Here is a 24,732-nt window from a genome sequence, read left to right on the forward strand (position 1 = left end):
GGCACCGACGTTCACCGGATACGTAGTCGCGTTTGCAGCGGTCTCGTCGACGGGATGTGCATTCTCTTTCTGTCTCTCTTCCTCTCTCTGTTTGCTGGCCGACAGTCTCTCAAAAACGGGCTCCTATTTTGCGTAAATCTGCATTCGCCGCGGCTCTCTCGGTTCGCACGTACACGAGCTGACCGAGGTCGAGCCTTTCTTTCTCTCTCTCTTTCTCTCTCTTTCTCTCTCTCCCTCTTTTGCGACGACTTGGCAAATATAATTTATCGGAAAAACGCGAGAGATGGTGGCCGAGCGCATATGCAAATGTTGCTGCTCTTTTTGTCTTTTGGGAAAAGCGCGATCTGGGAAGAGCTTTTCGGTCAAACTGCTCGAAAAGCTTCGCCGCGGACACCGAGTAGAGTTATATATTCCGCAATTGTCCCTTGGACTTTTCGGTTCTCGTTATAGAATCGGCGATTGTTATAATGAGATTCTTTTCCTTTCTGCTCTCCGAAAAAATGACACGTAACAACTTGAATAATTTACGAATTTAAATTATTTTCAAGAAATAAAGTGAGAAAGGATTTTTAAAGTATATATATATATATATATTGAAAAAAAAAATACAATTACTCTTATTAATTAGACACAAAGAGAAATACGTTGATGAGATATTTTTGCAAAACAAAATTTTTTAGACTTTGAAGAAATTCTAATTTACGAATTAAAAAATTGAATTTAAATGTCGTAAATGGAGACATTTAATCGAAATCTCTTTCGCATGTTCAAATTTAAATTTCAAGATTTGAGAAGAAAAATATTTCTTCAAAAGAATTAATTTGCGCACCGATAAGAATTTATAGAAAGACGCTATTGTATACAATCATAAAAATATATCGCCGAATAATTCGCGAAGTTGGAGAGAGATAAATACGAAAATGGCTGGGAAAACTAAAATTGTTAAAACAACGAATAATCGATCAGATTCATTCGATCAAATGACACCGATTATTTTTAAAGTCTCGTTTATCGACCTGTGCGTACTCTTCTCGACTCTCTCTTAAGAAACAATGCTATTTTTTTAAAACGCGTTTAAAAAATTTCTCACACGACGTCTCGTCATTTTGACGGAGTAGCCAGGACGATAGAACCCCTGCTGGTGCGCCAGTATTTTACCGCGCTCAAAACAAACCGCTGTATTAAATCGTACATTTGTGCTGAACGCGAGTAAAATAGGTGCAAATATTTCCTTCAGCAGCAGAGATTAATTAACTCTAATGGTGCAATTGTCGGTTGTGCAGCTGCAAATTACTTAAACGACCCACTTGCGTCCCTCTCTTAGCCGGCTTAGATTCTCTTGGTCTCATTATGCAGGATGATTCACAGTTACCACACCTCTCCTCTAATTATTCGATAAGTAATTATCCTCGTGGTTTTTCGAGAAAACTTCCAGTTCGAGGAATATTGCCATCAATGGAGTCTTGTGTCATTATATCATCAACATATCTATTATTTTTCTACCATTCAAATAATATTCTAAAATCATTTTTACATGTCTAGAATATTTATTTTATAATTTTGTTAAGTTAAAGAGACAAATAATATTCTAAAATTATTTTCACATATCTAGAATATTTATTTTATAATTTTGCACAAATTTTGATATGATTGTCTGACCCAACAAAGGCATGATCTACTCGTGTAAAAATCAATCGTGTCGTCTCGTATTTATAAATATGTCCTTTGAAAATTCACAATTCGTTCTAAAGCTAAACTTCTTTCGTGCGCCAAATAAACGAACCGTAATCTAAAAAATTCGCAAATATTATATTCCTCTCCTTCATTATCCGACGTGAAAAAATGATACGCTGGTACGTACATCCGCGTATCAACGTGCATCCGACGGCGATAAATTCACGTCGTAAATACGAGCGTGAAGCGAATGGGGGATATCCTCGTGGAAACCGGCTATCGTTATAACGCTGCACGTGACAAATTATCATCTGGCTACGTGGATTATCATCCGACACCGTCCCATCCGAAAAGCCGGGACGGCGGTGGTGTAATTACCTAAAACGGGCGGCGCGTAATTGGACAAAGGAAATAAAGGCAGCGTTGTGTGCCAATCTCGGCCGCCGCCGCGCGCCGTAATGTAAAACAGCAACGGAGGTACGCTCTTTGTGCGAAAAAGTTATTCCGACGCGCCGATGTATAAGTGCATGCCGGGAAAATGCACGCCGTTTTGCGAGAGGCACGAACAACGCGTAGGTATTGCTCGTTCTCGTATTATGCGCATTCTCCGTACCTCTCTCTTTCTCTCCGAAATTCGCGAAATTAACTCCCGCGTCCTATTAACCCTTTATTGCATGACTTATTCTAATGCGAGCAAAATTCGAGAATCGGAGAGAGATATCGCAGGCGCGTCCGTGAATTTCTATATTCAAGATAACGGCAACAGAAAGAATATAAAGGATACGTGGATGCGGTAATAAAACAATTACGCTCGTTCGCTCGCACGAAACTGTAATATCTTTTCATCAATTTTACGATACTTGTGATATAATTCGATTGAAATGCATTTCATGCATCTGCTTTAATGCGGAGTCTTGCGAGATCGGCAACGAGCGCAAATAACTTTCAAGCGGAGCATTTTTTTAACGATGCTTTAACGATGCTTTTCTTTTATGAAAGGGAGAGAGAGAGAGATAGAGCAAACAACAGAAATACAGAGAAAGGGAGGATTGGCGCCCCTCAATGAGATCTCTCTTTAGAACAATGCTTGTTAATTTAACACTTCAAATGCGTGCGAGGGCTCGTGGAAATTCGTAATGAGCTCCGGAAACGAGGAGATTATATATTTCCGTTGTTAAGTATTAACGCCAGAGCGGAAACGGAAAGTTCTCCCTCTTCTCCCCCCCCCTTTCCCCTCCTCTCTCTTTCTCTCTGATACTTCTGATTATACGCGCGAATAAATCCGAAGCTTGGAAAACGCCCTATACTCGTCATTGCTCCTCTCTTTCTCCAACCCTCGCCACTCTTCTCGTTCGGTTGTTACTTTCGGAAACTCGTTACATTGTTAATCGATCGTCAACTCGCGACGAGTTCCTCCGGGTGTTGCGAACTGCTTGCAACATTTATGATGTTCCGAAATTCGCCGACGAACACGTTGCGTTCCTTCACACGAACTTTGTACGAATCGTAAAGCTTTCAATTATAATGTCAAAGATATTCTGTCTATTGTATGACTCACGATTGACAGTTGATTGTTGGAGGATAAACCAACAATTAAATTTTAAACTTTAAATAAATTTAATCATCAGTACGTAAACTCGAAATTCTCGTTAGCGGTAAACATATCGAGCCAAATCCACCAAATCGTCGGTAGTCAAATAATTTCCTCAGGCTTCTTGCAAGAGGGTGGGAGTCGAGAAGATGGAGGGATGAAAAAAAGAAGAGAGCGAGCTTTAACGACTAAACGAACGTCGTATACACGTCCCGCGGCATCCGCCGGCGGACAAACATAGTTTTAGGATAATGGTCGGTGACTGGACGGCAAGTTCCTCGGTAGCTACTGCTCGTGTCCTGGAAGTCGGCCAAACGCGATTAAGCCGCAGCACTCCTGGCCGCCGCGATGAGCCAGGAAGGAAGAGTCAAGGGTGAACGCCAAAGAGCGCGATCAAGAGAACTCTCGATACCCGAGAGAGAAGAATCAGCCCGATTCTTGTCTCTTCCTCCTCTTCTAGATTTTCCCCTCTCTCTCTCTCTCTTTCTCTCTTTCTCTCTCTCTCTCTCTCTCTCTCGCACATCTCTCTCGAAATTGCAACGCGTCTTGGAAGTGGTCCAGAGATGCACCGGCCGTTTCGTCGACGAGTTTACTCCGAAAGCCTCCGCATGGAAAATGAGTCCCGAACGGACGAGATAAAACTACAAGAGTGGAATGATCAGAAGATCGACTAGCGATTTTCTACAGATTAGTTAAAGCAGTACTAGTTAAAAGATTCTGCGCTCTCTTGAATAAAAGGATAGATATTTGTAAATTGAAGAAAGAACGCGCATATATAATTAGTGTGATAGGTATCGAAATCGAGAATTCGCTGAGATCTCTGTATTTTTTATTAAACTAAATCGCTTCTCTTAATTCAACAATTAATATTTTATGTCCATGGGATACTTATAAAACATTTTATTTTCTTTTAAATGAAAATGGGCGACAAAATATAAATCGGTCATTAAATTTTCTTATTTTTTCATATTAGATTTTACGACCGATTTATAATTAATATTTGTTTCGAGACAAGCTACAATGAGATGAACTTTTAATATGAAAATGCTAAGAGATTTCTAACAGATATTTTTTTTGAAATTGTATCTATTTTTAGATATATAAACGTTATACTATAAATTGAAAAAAAAATAATGAAAATGAATTATAGTAAATAAATTTCTCTCTCTCTACTATAATCCATTCTAGATTAACCAATATTGATTTGAACAAAAGTCAACTTTCTCTTTTTTTACAAATCAAATGCTGTAGCTTTGAATTGATGTAGAATTAATTTAAAAACATACAGTATTTTTTATTTTTATATGTATACCGTATTTTTTATTTTTATATGTATACCGTATTTTTTATTTTTATATATATACCGTTAAAATAATTAAAAATAGTTTTGTAACAAGTTTTTCAAAATAAAAGACAAATAAATAAATGTTAGAATTTATTTGATTAATTAAAATTATCACTGATAATTCTTTTTTGGAAAATTTAAAATATCTCTATATGTAAGAATTCACAATCCGAAGGAAAATCATTAAATATGTCACAAATGATTATGAAAAAAAGTAAAAATGATTTTGTATTATACATATATAATTACAATATATGTATATAATTTACGAAGAAAAATCATTAATGAATGCGAAAAGTTGTAAATGGAATAAATTATAGTTTCTAATTTTTGTGGCAATGACACAATTCAATAATCATTTGACATATTTAACGACTTTCCCTCGTAAAATTATCTTTCTTATTTAAGAATTATATAACATTGATTATTGATTATTGAATTGTATCAACAACTATTGTCACAGTTAGAAATAAATTTACTCCATTTATGGCTATTTCACATCCCTTATCTATTGTATACACACACAGGAGATATTGTTACATTCATGATCTCCTTTTTATTTTTGAGAGAAAAAAATAATTACACATTTATACGTTGCCGAAAAAGAACGCATTGGTTAGATTTGGTCAGCTCATTTTTAATCAGTTATTAATTCGCGGACGCACATGCACATTCAAAGAATATAAATACAAATACAATAGAAATTATCATCTTTTAACTATCTTTCCGACAGCGGTCGTTTTTCTACGTCGACTTTGCATGAGATTCATCACGAATATTTGCCGCCATTCTTGTCACCGCGTCGGACAGAAATTTCTATTATAATCGCAATTGTCGTCGTTGGCCGCACGCACAGAAAAGCGGATAATTAATCGTTCGTTCGTTAATTGTCGCCGCACGAGCAACAGCAGGACCCACGTTGCTGTCCCGTCTGGTCTCTTTTTCCCAACTTCGGCTTCAGTCTCTCTCGCGAAACTTCGTTTCCGCCTTGCCGAGCATCCTCGTTACATCCAATGCAACTTTACGGCGCAATGTTGGCGGTGCCAGCAACCACCACGATGCGGGCTCAAATAAAGGGGCAACGCGTACGCGGTGTACGACGTGTAAATTACAATGTAAAGTCTGTAATTCGGAGTTACCCGGACGAACACGCTATTTAGTGCGGACTATACGGAATGTCCCATCGGCATCGAACAAACTCCTTGCGACAAACTCCTCGACGAATTTCGTGACGACCTTTCCTTAACGAGAGTTTTCATGGATGTATAATTATCCATTATGTTAAACATTGAAAATTAAGTAACTTAATTAAACTTAATAAAGCTTAGTTTCCTATTTTAAGTCGAAGTAATTGGTTGATTTAATTTTAAATTGATTTAAAATCTTTAATATGAATTTTATTTTATTTTAAGTTCTTTTTAGTTCTTAAACGAACAAGGTGTTCTTTGATGAATTTATCGATTATTCTGTTATATATATTATTAAAATTTAGATATTAAAGTTTCATCCGCTTGAAATTACAAAAAATGCAATTATATCTTTAAATATATTAAAACTATAACTTAATATTTTGAAAGAGTAAAAAGTTAAGTTAATATAAAAGGTTATTTCCAAGTAAAAACTTAATAAAATGATATCATTCACTATATTAATAAAATTGCATCTTTGAAGTTCTCAAAATTAACTTTCTATAATTTTCAAAATCTATTATATAACGTTAATAAGAAAATTTACAAGAGATGAGTTTGAATTTCCCTTAACTTATTAAACAGATGTTAAAAATTTCTACGAAGATTTATTTATTGCTAGATAAGCAACTGCGAGACAGCGTATTTAAAGAAAGAAAATGTGAAATTTCAAAAATAAATTTCTCAAGACGCTAGAAAAAAAATCGTCTCGCGAAGTGATCGATCGATCTAGCTTGCGCTCTGTAAAATTGGATTGAAGAAAAGAAAATCAAGGAGATGACGGTAGTGGGAAAACGATATAAATTTACCGCAGCGTGAAGTTCTTACTCACGCATTTCTAAGTGATGTCTCGCTGGCGCTGCCCAACTCCCGCCCTTTCGTTCACCTCTCTTTCGGTCTCGCGTGTCCGTATTTATTTAGATTCGCGGCAAGGTCCACCATCTCTCGTCTGCCTCGGATGACTCACCGTGCTCGATGAATCAGAGAGAAATACGAGAGCCGAGAAACAGAACAAGGTAGAGCCAAAGTAATAGGTGAAAGAAGGAAGCAAGAGAAGGCGTAAAAGAGGAAGAAGAGAGAAGCTCTTTCTGGGTAAGAGAAGAGGAGACCACGTTTCTTGTTTCTTCCTCGCATACGTCGCCATCGCGATTCGGCACGCTTGCCAAAACTCTGCTTAGATTTAAATCGGTCCCGTTTGGAAAAGTACCTACTCTGTTTGCAAATCCTCTAAAAGTATTTCAACGATCGCGAGGGATATTTTTCAAGAGTTATGTCGATTTTTTATTACCAGCCAATACTTTTTTCTCATGGAGGACTTGCCAGCGAACACCATTGTAGAAATTGTATTACGAATCAATATAAGCTTTTATAAATTTATTGAATTTGCCATGTTGAAGGTGTAGATTATTTATTTATAATATATATATATATATATATATATATATATATATATATTGCTATTTATTATTTTTATATTTCTAGTACAATCACAAATAAAATTTGAAAAAAAAAAATATTTTATAGAAATTGTAGAAGCCAATATTGGAAAACGGAGATGACTTCAAATAAAAAGAATCAATAATAATAAATAAATAATAAATAACAAATAATAATAAATGCTATAAAATAAATAATAATTACAAGATAAATAATAAATACTTTAATCAATTATTAATTTTGTGATTTCGCTAAAATTACGTATCTTTATTTTTCATAGAGGAGATATATTCGCGTTCTCCTAAAAACGGCTACGAATAACAGTCAAGATTGTGTGTACGAAGTATTCGATCAAAAATATATCCCGGAAGGAAGAAAGAAGTAGCATCGCGCGCTACTGCTCAATTTACTTCCTTCTTGCTTGCACCGACGATATCTCCCAGTGAAATCTTCAAAGATATTCCGATGATACCGATATTTTATTCGAAACGGTGACGTTCATCCTCCCCTCATCGATCGAGTTTCGAGGAGCTGACGCTTCTTGAGAGAAGCCCTTTGCAACACTTCGAAACGGAGGGAGAGAGCTTCGAGTGAACGCTTTAGGAGGAATATTTTCAAAGGGCACATCGTGCCTTTGATTTTGAAAACGTTCGGGAAATACGTCCAATAGTCGGCTACGTCGACAAAGAGAAATAAAGAGAAAGCAGGATTCAAAAATTGCTTTGTAACATGATATCGCTTGTGAAACAGCAGGCACGCGCCTTTTAGGAAAATTGGAGACTACGGTGCAACGCGTCCGCGTTTTACGCAAACTGACATGCTTATTAAGGATTAATCGGGATTTAATATTTCATCCGTAATCTTTCAAACGTTCGAAAGACGCTCGCGTTTGTTTAAAACGAAAGCATATTTTATCGCGAATATATTCACAAATGTATTATATTGTTCGAAACAATTAGACGCTCTTCGAATAATCGCGCGGGCGATATAATTTCACAAATATCCAATATTTCACAACTTTAGTTCGGCATAAAGCAAAAAGGGAATGATATAAGAATGAAATGATTCATTGTGCTTCAAGAAAATAAGTCTTGGAAAAAAAAAACGCGGCAAAATATGAGAAGGAAAGGAGAACGAGAAGATGAAAAAACTTAAAGACGTCACCTGTAATCCCTCGACGAAGAAGAGGGCGATAGTAACTTGTCCGCCATCGCGAGACGCATATCCTGCAGAAATTTCTCCTGCGGAAGAGGACGAAAGTAGGAGCGAGACAGAAGGGGCGCAGTCCAGAAGCGGAAGTCCAGAGCGAGGACGGATGCCAGATGGGAAGGAGAAATGAGAGCGATCCGTCGCGAGGAGCCAGTTCCGGGGTGCGAGACGGAGAAAAGGGTAGGTTCTTGACGAATCAGGGCGTAACCGCGATATATATCACAGTCATGCGAGCTAAGACTTTCACGGACGCGGAGGGGGCGGTGTATCTTCTTGAAAGTGCCTCGCTACTCAAGGTTGGAGGTCGTCCGACCACCCGAGAAGGAATCGGTGGCGGGAAAGAGTGGGCGAAGGGGATGGAGACGGTCGTCGGATAGGGAACACTTGAGAGCTCTCCAGAGGACTTCACCGTCTCTCGGGCACTTCATCCTCGCTAAGAACCATACCGGATTCCCCGTCGTCTTTTCTTTCGTGCAAAGCCCAAACGGCACCCCTCGGATTCGAAGTATCCTGGATTCTTCCGTTCCGATAGGTCAGGCATTGCCGGCACATTTGACCCCTCTTCGAGGACCTTGCAATCCCGCAATCTTGCGGTTATTTCAAGAGAATGGATTAAAAGGCTCGTTACGTTCGCAAAATCACTAGTTACGTTATAACAGGGGATTTTATCGAAAAGATAATTGCGATTGTTTGGAAAATATTATTGAAATATATATCAAATATAATATAATATTAATATTTATACAACGCAATATATAATATTTATATATTTATAATTATATTACTGACATGTTGTGTCTCATTTTGCTGGACGATCAAACATTGGATCAAATGATTTCTATCATTTTATATAAATGCTCGTATAAAGTTTTTTCATATATCCATTTTATTATATATATAATTATTATATTTTATTATAATATGTATTTATATATATGTGAAGAGAGAGAGAGAGAAAGATTTATTATTTATTTACAGAATTTTTGCAAGCGTCATTTATATTGCATCCGGTTACATTGAAAAAGAATCTCGCGCACATTTCCGGATTAAATCAATGGACCGAGAACGATTTCGGATCAAAGAAGGTTTTCGCGGGATAAAAGTGTTACTTTACTACCATTTCGCCGACAACTACATAGTTGGGATGAACGGGAAACGGTGTAGATGTAATAACGCAATATTGCGGTTCTTCTTGCCCGGCAAGAATATAAGTTCCGGAAGGAACTTGTCTCTCTCTCCCTCTCCGCGCGGGACATCCTCAAAGGATCAAAGGGGTGCTTCCCGAATAATGGAAGAGGCCGTTGATAAAATTAAAGTCCGCGTCGCGATACAATGGAGAATTAAAAAGGGCAATATCGCCGGTCTTTTCCTTTCTCGCGGCGCGGATATCCATGTGACCTTTCCTTCCCCTTCGACCTTCTCGCGTACCGAGACTAATCAATTAGCGTTAAAGCGACCTTATTGCGTTGCGGTAAGAGGAAAGAGAAAACGAGAATAAGAATAAAGTACGAGCTCAATGTTACATCGGCGATATCCGCAAACAATGAGATAGAAAAGACAAGAAAAGGGACGCAAATATGGGAATAAAAAAAAAATGTTACGCGAGTGATTATCTTTGAAGAAGTTTCTTCACATATATATCTTTCTTCTGAGATAACTAGTCCGTCTTCAAAGAGAATGAGAGACTCTCTTTCATATATTTCTCTCTACATCGTTATAAAATATTCATCGAAGCTCGGAGATGCCCGACTGTCTAACTCCGCGACTATTTCCTTCCGTTTCTCTTCGTGCAATATTTTGAGCAGGATGCGCAAAATGAGTCGCAGGATGGAGCTTCGACTCGGAAGATATCGATGTAATTATACGACCGTTAACAAAGTGCTGGGAATTGCGCGGCTGCAAACTTTGCAAAATGCACGACTTTCTTGGCCGCGAACTCCTCCCCGGACATTGCGATGATAAAAAATTCCCCGCAGATATCGATATTTTTTTTCCGGGAGGATATTGTTGCTTCGCGAGCAATTTTCACCGTATGGAATATCGAATGGTTTTGATAGTTATTCCAGCGTATCCATGCATTAGGAATATTTACGCATTTGTGCGTGACATTGATCCGGATGCTATTCAAATATCATCAATACATGAACGATATTATGCTCCAAGCGTTTCAATCATGTGCAGATGTTTCCGATCACTCTCATCATCGGAAAAACACGCGAAAATTTGGAAAATAGTGTTATGTTTTTTATACATCGTATATATAAAGTGTTAAATATTTTTAATTTTTTTTCTTTCCATCAATTTGTGTGTATATTTTTTTATTAAAAAATCTATTCCAATATGCAAATTTAGCTCGTATCTTAAACTATATTTTATATTATTATATATATTATTATTATATTATTATATTATTATTATTATCATATTATATTATATATTATTATTATATTATTATATATGATTAGATTTCTCTTTGAAATAAATTTTATAGATACTCAATTACAGACACTGAATTATAGACATTGAAATACAGACACTATGATTTTTAATCGAGATCCACTAATATATACTTATACAATTTCTTGTTTCTCTACCATCCTGTATATTTTCACCTGGCCTTCTCTATATTTTCTACCTTCCACTTATATATATCTCTCTATTTTCGTCACTGTCTCTCCTCAACGCTCTGAATGGCGGTAGCAGCGCCATTGATGGGTCATGGTATTTATAATCTCGACATCAAGCTTGCCGAGGGGACAAGTTTGCGCGCGACGAAGCTTTTGACTACCTGTGCTTGAACGCGAGCGATATTATTTCGGCGTCGCTTCGTCTCATCGAGCTTGATCCCCTGGAACGGAAAATCATCCCTTAAGGTCACCGGGGAAGCAAAAACAGCACCATAAATCAAAGCTCTTTTTCTCTCCCACTGATGACCGGAATCTTTGATAAACACAGAGAGATGAGAAAGTCCGACCGCGACGCTAGATATACGACGCGAGAATTCCTCGATCCTGTGTGACTCGATTCCGAAGTACCGGCTACGGAATTCCAGCTGGAATTTCTGTCGATCGCGCGACCAGCATAACGAATGATTTATCGTCGCCGATACCCGGCTAGACTAGATTACTCGATGCAATGACGGGCTGGTCGCTTTTGTTTTATTAACTGGGTATCTTTGCGTCGCGCTTAGATTGGAAGATGCTTTTCGAAAAGCGTTTCCCATATATTAAGACTTTTTGCCTCTTTAAATGTACGACACAAGTTTTTAAAATTAAAAGTTTCATATTTCTTATCTTTTTATTAGGTGATAAATCGATTTAACCGATAGATTTTTATACGTGAACTTATATTATAGATAGAAATTTATAGAATAAATATGTTTTAAATATTTATTCTATAAATATTATAATTTATTAAATATTATAATTTATAGAATAAATATTTTTTAAATATTTATTCTATAAATTATAATATTTAAAATATATATTATAAGTAAATTATAATATTTATAGAATTATAATATTTGAAAAAGAAATCCGTTGAATTTGAAAAACACGAGGGCTTCCGAATTCGAGAATCAACCGAGGAGGCGAGGGAGAAATTCGCAATTATTGGAGCACTTTATCGGCCCGTGCAGACGGCAAAATTTGCTCGACTTTCGTGTCGCCCGGGGATGCTGCGAGGCGCGATGAGAAGCGGAGAGAATCCGCTAGGAAAATTCGGCTTAACGAGGCACCGCGCGACAAGAGTTGGCCTCCCATCGGGATACGATCCCGACCATTTCTCAGGAATATCATCCCTCCGGGCTGCGGCAGGGAGATGTTTTCTCTCCCTATTCTCCGCGGTCTATCAGTTTAGTTCCGTGTTAGCTCGCGAAACACGTCAAAACTTCGTAACACGATACATTCGCACAAACGAATCTCGCGTCGCGACGTCGCCTATAGATTCTATAAGTATTCAAGTATAATAACGTATGCGATTATATAATGTAAGCGTCGCCTATTGACTTTACATGTGATGAAGTATAATAATGTATGCGATCTTCAATGGGATCTCTTTCTTTCTTTCGTAGATTTTTCGCTTGACAGACAAGGAACTGATTGTGATATATTTTATGAACTTTTTGTCCAAATATCAAAAGTGTATATACATTGGTAAAGCAAATCGTTGTAATTAAATCATTAATATATACTTGTTTTTAACGGCAATTATATCTAAAGTTATTATCAACATTATAGTAGTAATAATTATAAAAATAAAAATTAATATTTTTATAATTATATTTTTTTACGCAAATTATATTTTTTTATAGTTGATCCTTTTTCCAGTGTATATATAATAATTCCGTAACATGAATAAACGTTCGCTTTCCGATAAGATAAAGCGATATAGATCGTAAATTCTATTTAGAAATTTTTTGGTAATATTTTACGTTATATTTGTAAGAAAAATATTTTATTATATTATGCTATATTGTTTTCATATTCCAATCATAGAAATAAAGACACATTTAATGATTGCTTGTTGCTATGCACATTAGAAATGCAATATACTTATATTGCGATAGATGATCTTTTTTAACATTTTTAATGTATTTATTTGCCTTGTTTTTAAGACTTTCAGATACATGTTTTTAAACATAATTATACCTGTTATAAAAGAAAGAAAGAGACAGAAATTACTTTACAGGAGAAGAGTACACTCAAGCAAACAAAGAGGTACGGTCCTGGACCTGAACTGTCGCAACTAAAATTAGAAATCACGTTCGGAGTCACGTCGAAGGCTACTAAGACGCGTCACGTTGTCTAGCCATGGTTATTCATATTTCACTAACGTAACTGGTCCGTAATCGAGACGATGATCTTCAAATAACAGAATGAGTCAGTGATCAGTAACTACGAAAAATTTTTACTCTATATCTAATTTGATATAAAATGAAAAATTGATATAAAATTGACGTATGCAAAAAAAGTGAAAATTTCAGAGAAACTTATTTTTGCAAATAATATTAATTTACTGAAATTACCGAAAAAATTTTTGAATTTTTGTGCATTATAAATTTATAAAATATACGCATTAATAACGCATTTTTTTTTTGGTCTGATATAAATATTTTTCCAAAGAAATAATTTTGGTACTGTGGCATTTTTTAGATAGATTTTTCATGCCAAATTTGCATACATACAAAGAAAAATACATGCAGAGAGAATGTCCATTAACAAAAACAGACATTAAGCGCCAGAGAATTAGCTTTAAATAAACTAACGAAACTACTAACGACATTGTACTAATGAAACAGTCCTTCCTAACACCGAGTGAGAATTTAAATTTCATTTTTATAATATGTTATCGCGCAAAATAATTTATATCAAAATAAATTATATCAAAGTATAGAACGATTTACATTTACTTTATAAATTTTTAACTTTTACATTATCATCTTTCATAAAATTAGTAAATAAATGTCAATTGAAATCGGGATTATTTAAATATGAATAGTAATTATCCGATAGCAATGTGTGCAAATTAATCATAAATAATGCAGAAAACGCTACAAATGCTAAATCAGAATGCGTCAATATTCATCGATCGATAGAACAAGTGATAAGGGTAGACGGATTGTCAACCATTATTTCAAACCGCTCGCAAAATGAAGGAAATTGTTATCAAACAAACTCATTAAATTACGTTTGTGCCGATAGCATGGAAAATCAGAGCATTTCTACTATTCAATTAGTATATATGCAGAACTTATTAAAAATCACATACTGCATACACATTCTGAATTTGTTGTCGCTATCTTTACAATATTACATACATTTTTCGATTTTCCATTAGTAATTAATTTACAAAATGCAATTTTATCGAAGCAAATACACTTGAAATTAAATGAAGAATTTATATGTTTTCAAGTCTGAAACTTAATTTGCGAAAACAAAAAAACAATTCTCAATTTCGAAAAATCAAATATTCAATTACCCTCATTCTATTATTAATGATCCGATGGAACAAATAGTTTGTTATTTAATTTGATTAGTTGAAGATAATTATGTCGGTTTTTATTCCCAATCGTAGTTTGGAGAAAAGATAAGAATTTTCGTGAAACTACGATTGTGTATATATTTTATTCGTGCTTGTAAAGCCGATTTTTCTTTCGATTTTCTATCTATATGGCTTAGAAAACGCACGCGACTCTTGACACACTTCGTGTGTATAAACGTCGTCTTGGACGCTTTCTGCCGCATTGAAAACGATTTCCACTTATCGATACAATACACCCTTGGGGAAGCGTCGACAGACGGAACAGATGGAAAGATGCCTTCGTGCGCGGTGAGGACGTCGACGCGCAAAGGAAAAAAGGGTGAAGCGAAAAAGCGTACGAAAGACGAGGAGGACTGTGGGATGACAGAGAGAGCAGGAAAAGGGGTAGAGAGGGAGAAAGAGAAAAAAAGAAAAAGACAGAGAGAAAGAGAGAGAGGGAGATTCTATTCAACCGGCAGAGGCATTAACACAACGAGGCAAGTCGCCCAAAAGAAAACCATTAACTACTTCTACAGGATGGAAGAAAAACAGAGTTTGGAAAGCGAGAGGAGAGGAAACGTAGGAAGATTCTCTCCTTTCCCCTCTCTCTGTCTCTTTCCTTCTCGTTCGATATTCCCTTTCATTGCCTTTTCGTTCGGAGCTTTCTGCTTTTGTGGGATGTATCTTCCTTTCTTCGGTTTCCACGACACGCCGCTTCCATTACAAGACTGATAGTTTTGCCGCGCTTGTTCGCAGTTGACATTCACCATTAGGAATCCATTTTCCCTGGCCGGTCAATCGAATTGCAACATTTCGCGGCATTTGATGCGAGCCATCGCGGAAACTCGAGGATGAGAAACTTCTGTCTGTACGATACAAAGTGCATGGATGTATCCATGACAGGCGATACATTTCCTATCCTGCCCCGATAACATAAAAGCATCGATGAAAATCGCGAGGATCACCAAATCTGTTGCAGAATTACAGTAGATGCACGATCGCAAGGGATCAAAACACGCGGAAAAATCGCTCAATTTGATTACGTATAGTCTATTTAAAAGCCTTCTCTGATATCTATCTGAGCCGTTGAGACTAAATAATTAATATTTTTCTTCGCGATGCCAAAACAAAGCATGTATGATAACAGAAAGTTTAAATTACTAGTTAAAAACCAGACGCTTTTCATTTTAGGATACGTTCCAAAACGTACTCTCCGAGGAAAATTTTACTCGACAGCCGTTCCGAAACTCTTTTAAGCGTTTCCGATTGGTTCGAATCAGCCATCGAGTAAAATTTTCCTCGGTTACTTGCGTTTTGGAACGTAATCTTAAAATGCAATGTGATGCTTTCAATATATCCATTTCATGTTATATTTAGATTCGATTTATTGGAGAAAAGATTTTCTCGCATAAGAAATAGATCGTTCGTCGAGAATTAAATTTTCTCGTAAATATTTACGAGTGAATTAATAATATTTAAAACTTCAAATATATAAGTAAAGACGCTAAACTCTGATCTCGAATCTTTTTCCTTCGTCGCTTTACTCCGGCTTCGTTTAAATTGCTGCCACCGCTGCGGCATATTTCCCGACAGTGACGACAAAAAGAGACAGGGGGCAAACGGCGGAGAACGCGAGAGGTAAATTAAGCGTAATGCTCGCATCGCGACGCTGGCATTGCTTCTAGGAGCTACGCGAATGCAATTCGCACCAAATGTTCGGCGACTCGACGCTTTATTTCCCTCGTCTTCCTATCATTCTCGCTTTTTTAAGCATCCCCTGTATCTCCATTTCTTTCCTTCCTTCCTTATTTACTTTTTCATCCTTTTTCCATTCATCTTCCATTTGACCGAAAATCCAAGAGGAGCGAGAACAAGGAAAAAGAGTTGGAAAATAAAGCGGGCGAATAACGAAGAACTTAATATAAGTTAATAACCGGTGTTTTGTATTGTTCACTTGACGCTTGTACGTGAGAATTACGGCAAAGTAGCCGCAATTATTACTCGCGTTTTCCCAACTGCGTGTACTTTATTGCGGTAAGCAAATTCCCGCGAAATAATCCTGAGAGAATCTTTAGTAAATAGAAAATTTTATAAACTCTTTATGGACTTTATGGTTTATGTATTGAAATTTTTTTTTCATTATCCAATAATTTCACACAAAATATTCTGACATAATTAAATGGCAAGCAGCTGATTTTTAAAATATTTTCGTAAAATTGTTAAAAGAAATTTAGAATAAGATACATCTTTGATAAAAATAATTCACGCAAATGAAAGAGTATATTTATAAACATTAAAATACGATGAATCATTTTTTTTGTATTATATTTAAAGCAATAGATATTTTTTAATGATAATCCATCGTAGGGATTGACTGCAAAAATTATATAACTTAAAATTCTAATTTAAGAAATAATTTAATACAAAAGTCCATCGCGTTAATCGTATGATAATCGATTCGCACCTGCCTTTGTTATCACACGAGTTATCGCGTAACTCGCAAAGTTTGCAAAGTGTATTCACTTAGGATCATCGCAGAAACCCATTCTTAAGTCTAATACCACCTAAGCTTTGAAGTTACTGTCTAATCCGACTATCACTGATGCAACTTGCCAGAATATCGGAATATGTATAATTTGAAACATTCCTGCAATTCTAAAATGCTATTTAATATGTATATTTTCTTATTTCATTTATAAATATTTTAAATTATTTTAAAATATTTTATTTTTTATATATACTCCTGGACAAAATTAACGCATAATTTTTTTCACTTTTTCTTTAAAAACTGATATTTAAATTTTAACGCAAAATTTTAAAGAAAAAGTGGAAAAAAAATTATGCGTTAATTTTGTCCAAGAGTATATATATATACATATATAAATTTTCGATATAATTCAAAACAGGACGATATTTATTGTTAAAAACTGCAATAATATTTTTGTTTTAAAAATAGAGATGAAAATAATTTTTAAATTATAAATAATAACGGAAAAAAGAATAAATTAAGCTTTAAAAATATGTGCAAAATCGAGAGCTGACAATCTTCAGTTTACTTTTAATTTTATTTTGATAAATATATATTTTTAATTCTTGTGTACCTTTATAATTAAAACTTTAATAAACGTAAAATAATAATGTTTAATTACACATACTTTAAAATAATATTGTCTGCGTTTTGATGGAAAATATCGTGCTGTTTATTAGATTTTCATTTTATTAGATTATTGTTTTGATATACATATTTTCCATACATTAAAGATACATAAATAATACTTGATAAACAGATATTATTGCAGGCATCATATTGCCTATATTAAATCATTTGTAATATCATTAAACCGTAATAATTTATTATCATTGAGTTTCGATCAATTAGTGTAACGTCACATGATGCCATCACTTTAATTCGGAAATCCCTCAACCGGCGACAGAATCGATAACAGCCAGTGGCTCTCGCGTCATCGACAGAGATATTCCGTTTTTTAGCGCTTAAATGCTTAAAATACAAGCGGCAGCTCTAAAATTCCACATAAGTTTCGACAAGTTTCGACCGATATAACTTTGTACACTCTTGCTCATCGCGTTCGCCGCGTATCCGAGAGCGGTTGTGTAGTCTGCGTTTGATCTCTTGACGCAAGGGGTGGAGAGGAGGAGGAGAAGGGGAGAGGGAGAAGGGGGCTTCGCAACTCTTGCGCGATTCGGTAAACGGAAACTGGAAATAGCTCGAAGAAATCTCAAGAGACCCGCGGGGTCGCGCTAACCGAATGTCGTCGCGCATGTTTTCCCTTCTCCACGCGTGATTTAATTAAAAACAAACGCCGCGCTTATGAAACTACGTGACTAATTATTTTACGGATAATAGCCAATTATGCGAGATGAATTTTAATCGCCGAACGAGAGATTCCAACGAGTCTCGTAAAGTTGAATTCATCGCACTTTCTTTGTCTCTCTCTCTCTCTTTCTCTCTCTCTCTCTCTGTCAGCGTTCAGTATGCACACAAAACTGCAACAAATATTTATACGATAAACAAGCGGAATTGCAATTGAGATTTAATTACCGCGTTATATACAATCAGTATGGACAAAATATCAAACGTTCTCGAACCACCACTGTTAAAATTATTAAATTACAATTTTATGCGAAACTAATATCACTTGAAAATCTGTTTTCACATTTTCGATATATTTCCCAAACTTTTTTGGCAATAGTTAGGTTTTCATATGTTTGAATAATAATTTGATAAATAACAAAAAAAAAACAATATTTTTTTAAGGAAATTTAAAATGAAATTTTTTTCTGAAATTGCAAATACAGTCAGATATTAGATGTAAAATAATTCGGTATCGGTTCAATTCAGATTAATTTATGTTTCTCGTAGATAATTTAGAAAGGATTTAGCTCTCTCTCCCCCCCTCTCTCTCTCTCTCTCTTTATTCTTTATAAAACTAATGAAGAGAGAGAAAGAGAGAGATGATATAGCAGACGCTCGAGCAATCCTTTTCTGACGCTTCAGCGGGAAAACGCAGCAGCCTCGGAATAGCCCGAAGAGATTTAAACAAGTCGGCTACACGTGTAGAGTACGGTTGCGGGATGGGACGGGATCGCTCTCGTGGTATTTCATTGAAAACCACGAGAGATCTCAGGCCTCGTCATAACGGCGGGAGCTTCGACCGCAGCCTCAACCCCATGCGAATAAGCCGGTCCTCTCTCTTTCTCTCTCTCTCTCTCCCCGTAACTCTCACACGATTCGAGTAACTACGGAATCCAATTCGAGCGCGAGACTCCGAAATTCGCTCCGATTTGTGATACCCACCGACGTAGCAGAGGGAATACTTTGGCCGTCTGCCTGGCGCATCGTTAAAAGATGGATCGACTTCGCATCGCGCTGTCAAAGAAAGGCGGGAAGGGAAGGACGAGGCGGGGCGAGACGCGGTAACTAGCCGCAGAGACGTAACGAGATGAAAGAAGAGCGTTAAGAGCGACGGGGCGAGAGCTATGAACGAAGTGTGTACGATATAAATAGAAATCTAATCCTCTCTCGGTCGCCCCCTTGGTTCTTCTTTTCCGCGCATTCGCCTCCTTGCGTTATTCCCTCTCTCTCCTCCCTCTCTTCTTCTTCGGATGCTCTCTTCTCCCCTTCAGCCAGCGATATATACAAGACGACTGAGCGGAGAGTACCGGTAGTCTAGACGGAGTGTCGATTTTTACCGCGACACCGAATTAGAAACCTCGCTCTTTCTCTCTTCACCCTCCCTTCTTTCGCTCTCTTTTTCCGTCAGTCGCACGATAACTCGCCCTCTCTTTCCATCTCTTTCTCTCTGTTTTTTTTTCGTCGTTCTCTCATAGCCACCGTATGCTATCCTCGTTGTGCATCCACTTGTTTCACGCTACCTCTCTTACTCGCGAACGTGTGTATCTCGTAAACACATGCATGTGAAATTGCTTAAAGGGGATGAGCAGAGGCGTTTACGAGATGATTATCGAATTTATACTCTGAAAATGAATATCGACAGGTCCCCCGTTGGTAATCAATTATCAGAAACTATTGGGAAATATCTAACATTAATTAAGCCTTTTAGCTGTACGTATTATAAGACTATTTACAGCAACGTCAGATATAATTTGATGATAATGTAAAATTTTTGTGAATTCATGAAATTCTTTATCTTCCATAATTTATATTACTCATTTTTTCAGTTGTAATTTTAAATGACGAGCTTTGCACACCATGGAATATATATAATATGTATGTTATTAAATATAAATTCTATATTTCAAAAGCCGTATTTATTACGTAGCATCTGCGTGAGGCGAAAATGTCGAACAACAATCCGAAATGAAATCCGAATATTATTGGAACGCGATATGTATTGTCCGATGAGTATAAAAATAACGCTTCATTAAGTCGCGATTATTAAATCGTTTTTGACCTGCTTGAATTACGGGAACGCGGCGAAGGATGAATAAAAGGATCGGTGTGCATCGACTGCATTTCGGCGAATGATACACTAATTGCCGGAAAAACAATTCGAAATGACAGGCGTCGCGTGTCCCGCGGAATAATCAACGTTTTAATGTTGCGATAGGAGATACGCGCGCCCGCAAAGTCGCCGTCGCGCCAATTATCCGTTACAATATTTGCACGGTCGCGTGTATGCATCCGGCGACAGGCTCATTTTACAAATTGCAACCGTTGCTGCATCCGCCAAACAAAGATTCAGTACAATTCAAGCGTGCTTCGTCCTCTCCATTCGCGCGTTTACGCCGCAATTAATCTCGCGCCGGCATCTCTTTGTGAAGATCGCGGTCAGAGACTGTTTAAACGCCACTCGCATAATTCTACGTTGACCGTTCGCGATTTTTCGCGTAATTTATAGTCGCGCTGCAAGCGGATTTTATTTCGTTACGCCCAACAGAAAAAAGGATTGCGCAATCCGTCCGCCATTGATCGAAAACGTAAAATTATTACCTACGTAAAATTATTACCTACGTAAAATTTAACGGTTGACGATCGTCACTGCGAATTAATCCCATAAAGTCTTTTATGTTATGTTCCTACTGTCATATTCGCGAATTTCTCTCTCTCTCTCTCTCTCTCTCTCTCTCTCTCTCTCTCTCTCTCTCTCTCTCTCTCTCTCTCTCTCTCTCTCTCACACGAAACTTATTTTCGCAAATGATCTTTTTCTCGTTTTTACGTAGCTTTATTTCTATTTATTTCTCATTGAATCATTCTAATATATTATTATTAAACACGAAATAAAATATAGGAGGCAAAACTCATTGATAAATATGTAAATGTAAAATGCTTAAAAAAATACATCAAATAATGCAAGTATTGTAATATTTGTCGTGATTTCATATTTTTCATACTTCTTTTTAATATAGAATATAATTAGTCGCATTTTTGTTATTGTATAGATACTATATTAAATCTATATTAATGATGTCAAGAAATGCGATGAGCTATAAAGCTGATATAAAAGTACTTGCCAAGGAACAGCTGCGTGTAACAGCTTGAATTGGCCTTGGAATTATTGCTTTGACTTTTCTAAGAAAACGAATTAAAATTGTTTATTTTTACCTTTACTTTTATTTCATTATACTATTTTTCTGTTTCTTTTACACTTGCAACGTTTTGCAATATTTATAATAATATTTAGTATAATATCTAATAATATTTATTAGAAAATTTTCAACAAATGTCATATATCAAAAATTTTCGCAAAAAACAATCAAAATATGAGACTTTTTTATTGTATGACAAATCTATTCACTTGCGACCGAGCTTGCGATACATTTCGACCAGCGAGAAAATTGTTAGCCGGTAAAGGTCCAGTAAAGACAGTTAAAATATGCACACATTTAATTATAACGCGTAATATATTCCGCTGAGCTTCCTTTTCTACGACCTTTGACATTGATATGTTGAGCAACGGAAGATAAAATGGTAGTCGGGAATCTTTTCCCAGGTCCAGCAAGAGGAATACGAAGATATATAAATGAAATGAAATCTGTTAGCAGAGAGAAATTTCTAACGTCATGACACGCCTTTTACTGTGTATTGTTGTATTTTTAAAGAGAAATGTTTTTTCTTTCTTGAAATAGGCAATATTCTTTCATATTTTGATAGCTAAAAATGAAGAGACTCTCATTGATTATATTATATTGTTCTGAAATATAAGATTTCTCCGAATTTTCGAGACTTGCGAAATAATTTCGATAATTTGCATTCAAATAAAATGCTAAATATACACAGATATAATTAAACATATAGCATAGAGCGTAGGAAATCTATTAAAATTTTTAATATTTTATTACAATATTAAAAATGCGTTATATAAATATTTCATTATAATATTATTTATCTTTTCATATTTTTCAATTTTATAAAATATTCTGATTTATTATTTTTTAATATTCCGAAATTTAATCAGAGATAGTGATCCGCAAAAAATTAATGACGATGAAATTTTAAATGTGAAATCGACCTCGATTTTCATATTTTTCAAAATCAAAAAAAGATCGCGAACAGACTGACCTAAATTGAAAAATTACGTTTTTTATAGCCTATTTTAATCTTGCTTGTAATCTAATCAATTGTATGAAATTTAAAATGGAATAAAATTTTATATCGACACACATATAACAGAAGATTTAACTTTTTGTGGATCGCAATTTTAGATTAATAAGTGAGTGTTTTATTTTTTATCAAAATTTGATGAAAATTTGTCCATTAAAAATGTCATAACACCCACGCAAAAGTTTTTACACCTTTATAAAAATATGTGAAAAATAGAATATATAATTTCAGTAAGTTCAAAATTTAAGAGCAAGTTTTACATTTATTCCCGTGATAAATGGAATCTATATATTTTTCCATGCTAATATAATATCAAAATTTACAATGAAATTAAATTGAAATGAAATTAAAATTAAATTGATTGATATTATTTTAGTTTTCAATCTCTGCTATCGAAAGATATTGAATGAATTTAGAAAAAACGAAGCGTGAATCATCTTGATTCCGATTTAAAGTACTTTAGTGGGCCTTGTCGATTGAGTTTTAACGTTATACATTGCGCACTTAAACTTATTAAATTTGTCCTCTCGCACATTCCCGAAAATATGGAACTTTGGTGGACGCGAAAATCGCATGGAAAAAGTCGAGTGTTTGTCCCGAATAAAAAGAGTCCAGAAATTTCAAGTCGTTCTCCACTATGGCATAAAGTTGCACCGCGTGGATATTCGAGTTCCTGATTTTCCCCGGAGAACGGGTAAGAACTTCTTGGCCTTTTCCGAACTTTATGGAATCTCTTTGAGCAGGCCGATTCGGATTTCGAAATTCCCGACGAAGATAATAATAAGTTAATCCCCCGCCTCTCTTCCACGATGGTCCAAAGTTATCCAACCGTGGCGATATTGCGCGACTCCGCGACTTCCGCTTCCCCCTCCCCCGTCCCCTCTCTCTCTTTCTTCTGTCTCCTCGACAAATCGACCGTCTAATTCCATTATTCGATGCCGATAAACTCGATCTAACCGTGAAATAAGTTACCACGCCATTTGACGATTTACGAATAGATAAAACTATACGAAAACATGTTGACAAAAGGAAAAAATGAATAAATTTAAGAGAGTGTCAAGTGCCTATGTTAATCTTAGTTAACTGATACATTAACACAGTTGCAATTATAAAGATGCTAATGAATCTGTGAGAAAAATCGCTTTTAAAAAGATGTTTCATGACACTAATCTATTCAGTTTATTTTTAAAGGTAATAAAGTCAAATCAAAGATTGCAACTTGTTACTCGATTTTGGAATTAGAAACTTTGAGTCTACAAAATTGACTCAATATATTTTTTCTATTCATTGTTATTTATTTATCATTGAACATTTTGAAAATTAAATTATATTTTATCGCATCTGTCTTTCTTTTAAAAAATTTTAAACTTATATATTGTAATATATACATCTCTCGCTCATTTAGCAGCATAATATTTTTCTGTCGCAAAAACTTCCTTCTCTCTAATAAAGTTAATTATGAGAAATGTCCATACACAGAACGTGCAGAGGCTTTATTTTATCAAAGTGATTTCCATCGTTCATGAACTCCCGCTCTAAACGACGTATACTACATAACAATTATTGGTTTACCGAGAATATCTTTCGGAGCCTTCTGTACCACTTGCGGATTAATTCTCCTCTTTCACATTCGAAAATTACATTGCGATCATGCGACTACGTTTAATTTCATTAGTGTGCTACCTACAAATTCTCTCTACCTCTCCCTCTTTCTTTCTCTCTTTCTTCGTATAATTCCCCAGTTGCTTAATGACGGAGCTTTCAGCACGAGCAATCAACCCAGTAATTGAAATACAACTTAGGAACAGCTTTAGGGTAACGTAAACGCAATATCACATGGAGTCTTGTAATTCGTGAAATCTTGTAACACGCGGTAATAACTGTAGGAAGAAGGAGAGAAAGAGAAAGAGAGCTTTTGCGACTGACGGGAAGGTAATATGGGGCGGAAAATTTTCGATGGTTAAAATCACACCCACACCCTTTCGTTCGTAATAACGAGTGCCGGTCGGGGAGCACCGAAAACTCATCGTGGCTAATAACGAACCGAATTCCCAGTTTGCCAACCGAGCTTATTGAACCATTATCGTGGCACGCGTCAACGGCTCCGCGCTCTCTTTCCCTCTTCTCGCATTGGCAAATCGACTATTTAATTCCGTTACCGACGCGTCGATAAATTCGCTGTAAT

At 35.9% G+C, this 24,732-nt stretch overlaps 1 protein-coding gene and 1 long non-coding RNA gene across 4 annotated transcripts in view; one reads left to right on the forward strand and one right to left on the reverse strand.

Annotated features, from left to right (window-relative positions):
• Positions 1-6,663, reverse strand: part of LOC112637831 — a 110,272-nt gene extending 103,609 nt beyond the window's left edge. The window contains exon 1 of the long non-coding RNA XR_003122761.1: positions 6,630-6,663. This is a non-coding gene — a long non-coding RNA (uncharacterized LOC112637831). The remainder of the gene's footprint in view (positions 1-6,629) is intronic.
• LOC105253920 (protein vein) overlaps positions 1-24,732 on the forward strand; it is a 320,393-nt gene that overhangs the window by 199,920 nt on the left and 95,741 nt on the right. The window lies entirely within an intron of this gene.

The sequence above is a fragment of the Camponotus floridanus genome, unplaced genomic scaffold (genome assembly GCF_003227725.1).
Source record: "Camponotus floridanus strain SB8 unplaced genomic scaffold, Cflo_v7.5 scaffold21, whole genome shotgun sequence".
Taxonomy (NCBI): Eukaryota; Metazoa; Arthropoda; class Insecta; order Hymenoptera; family Formicidae; genus Camponotus; species Camponotus floridanus.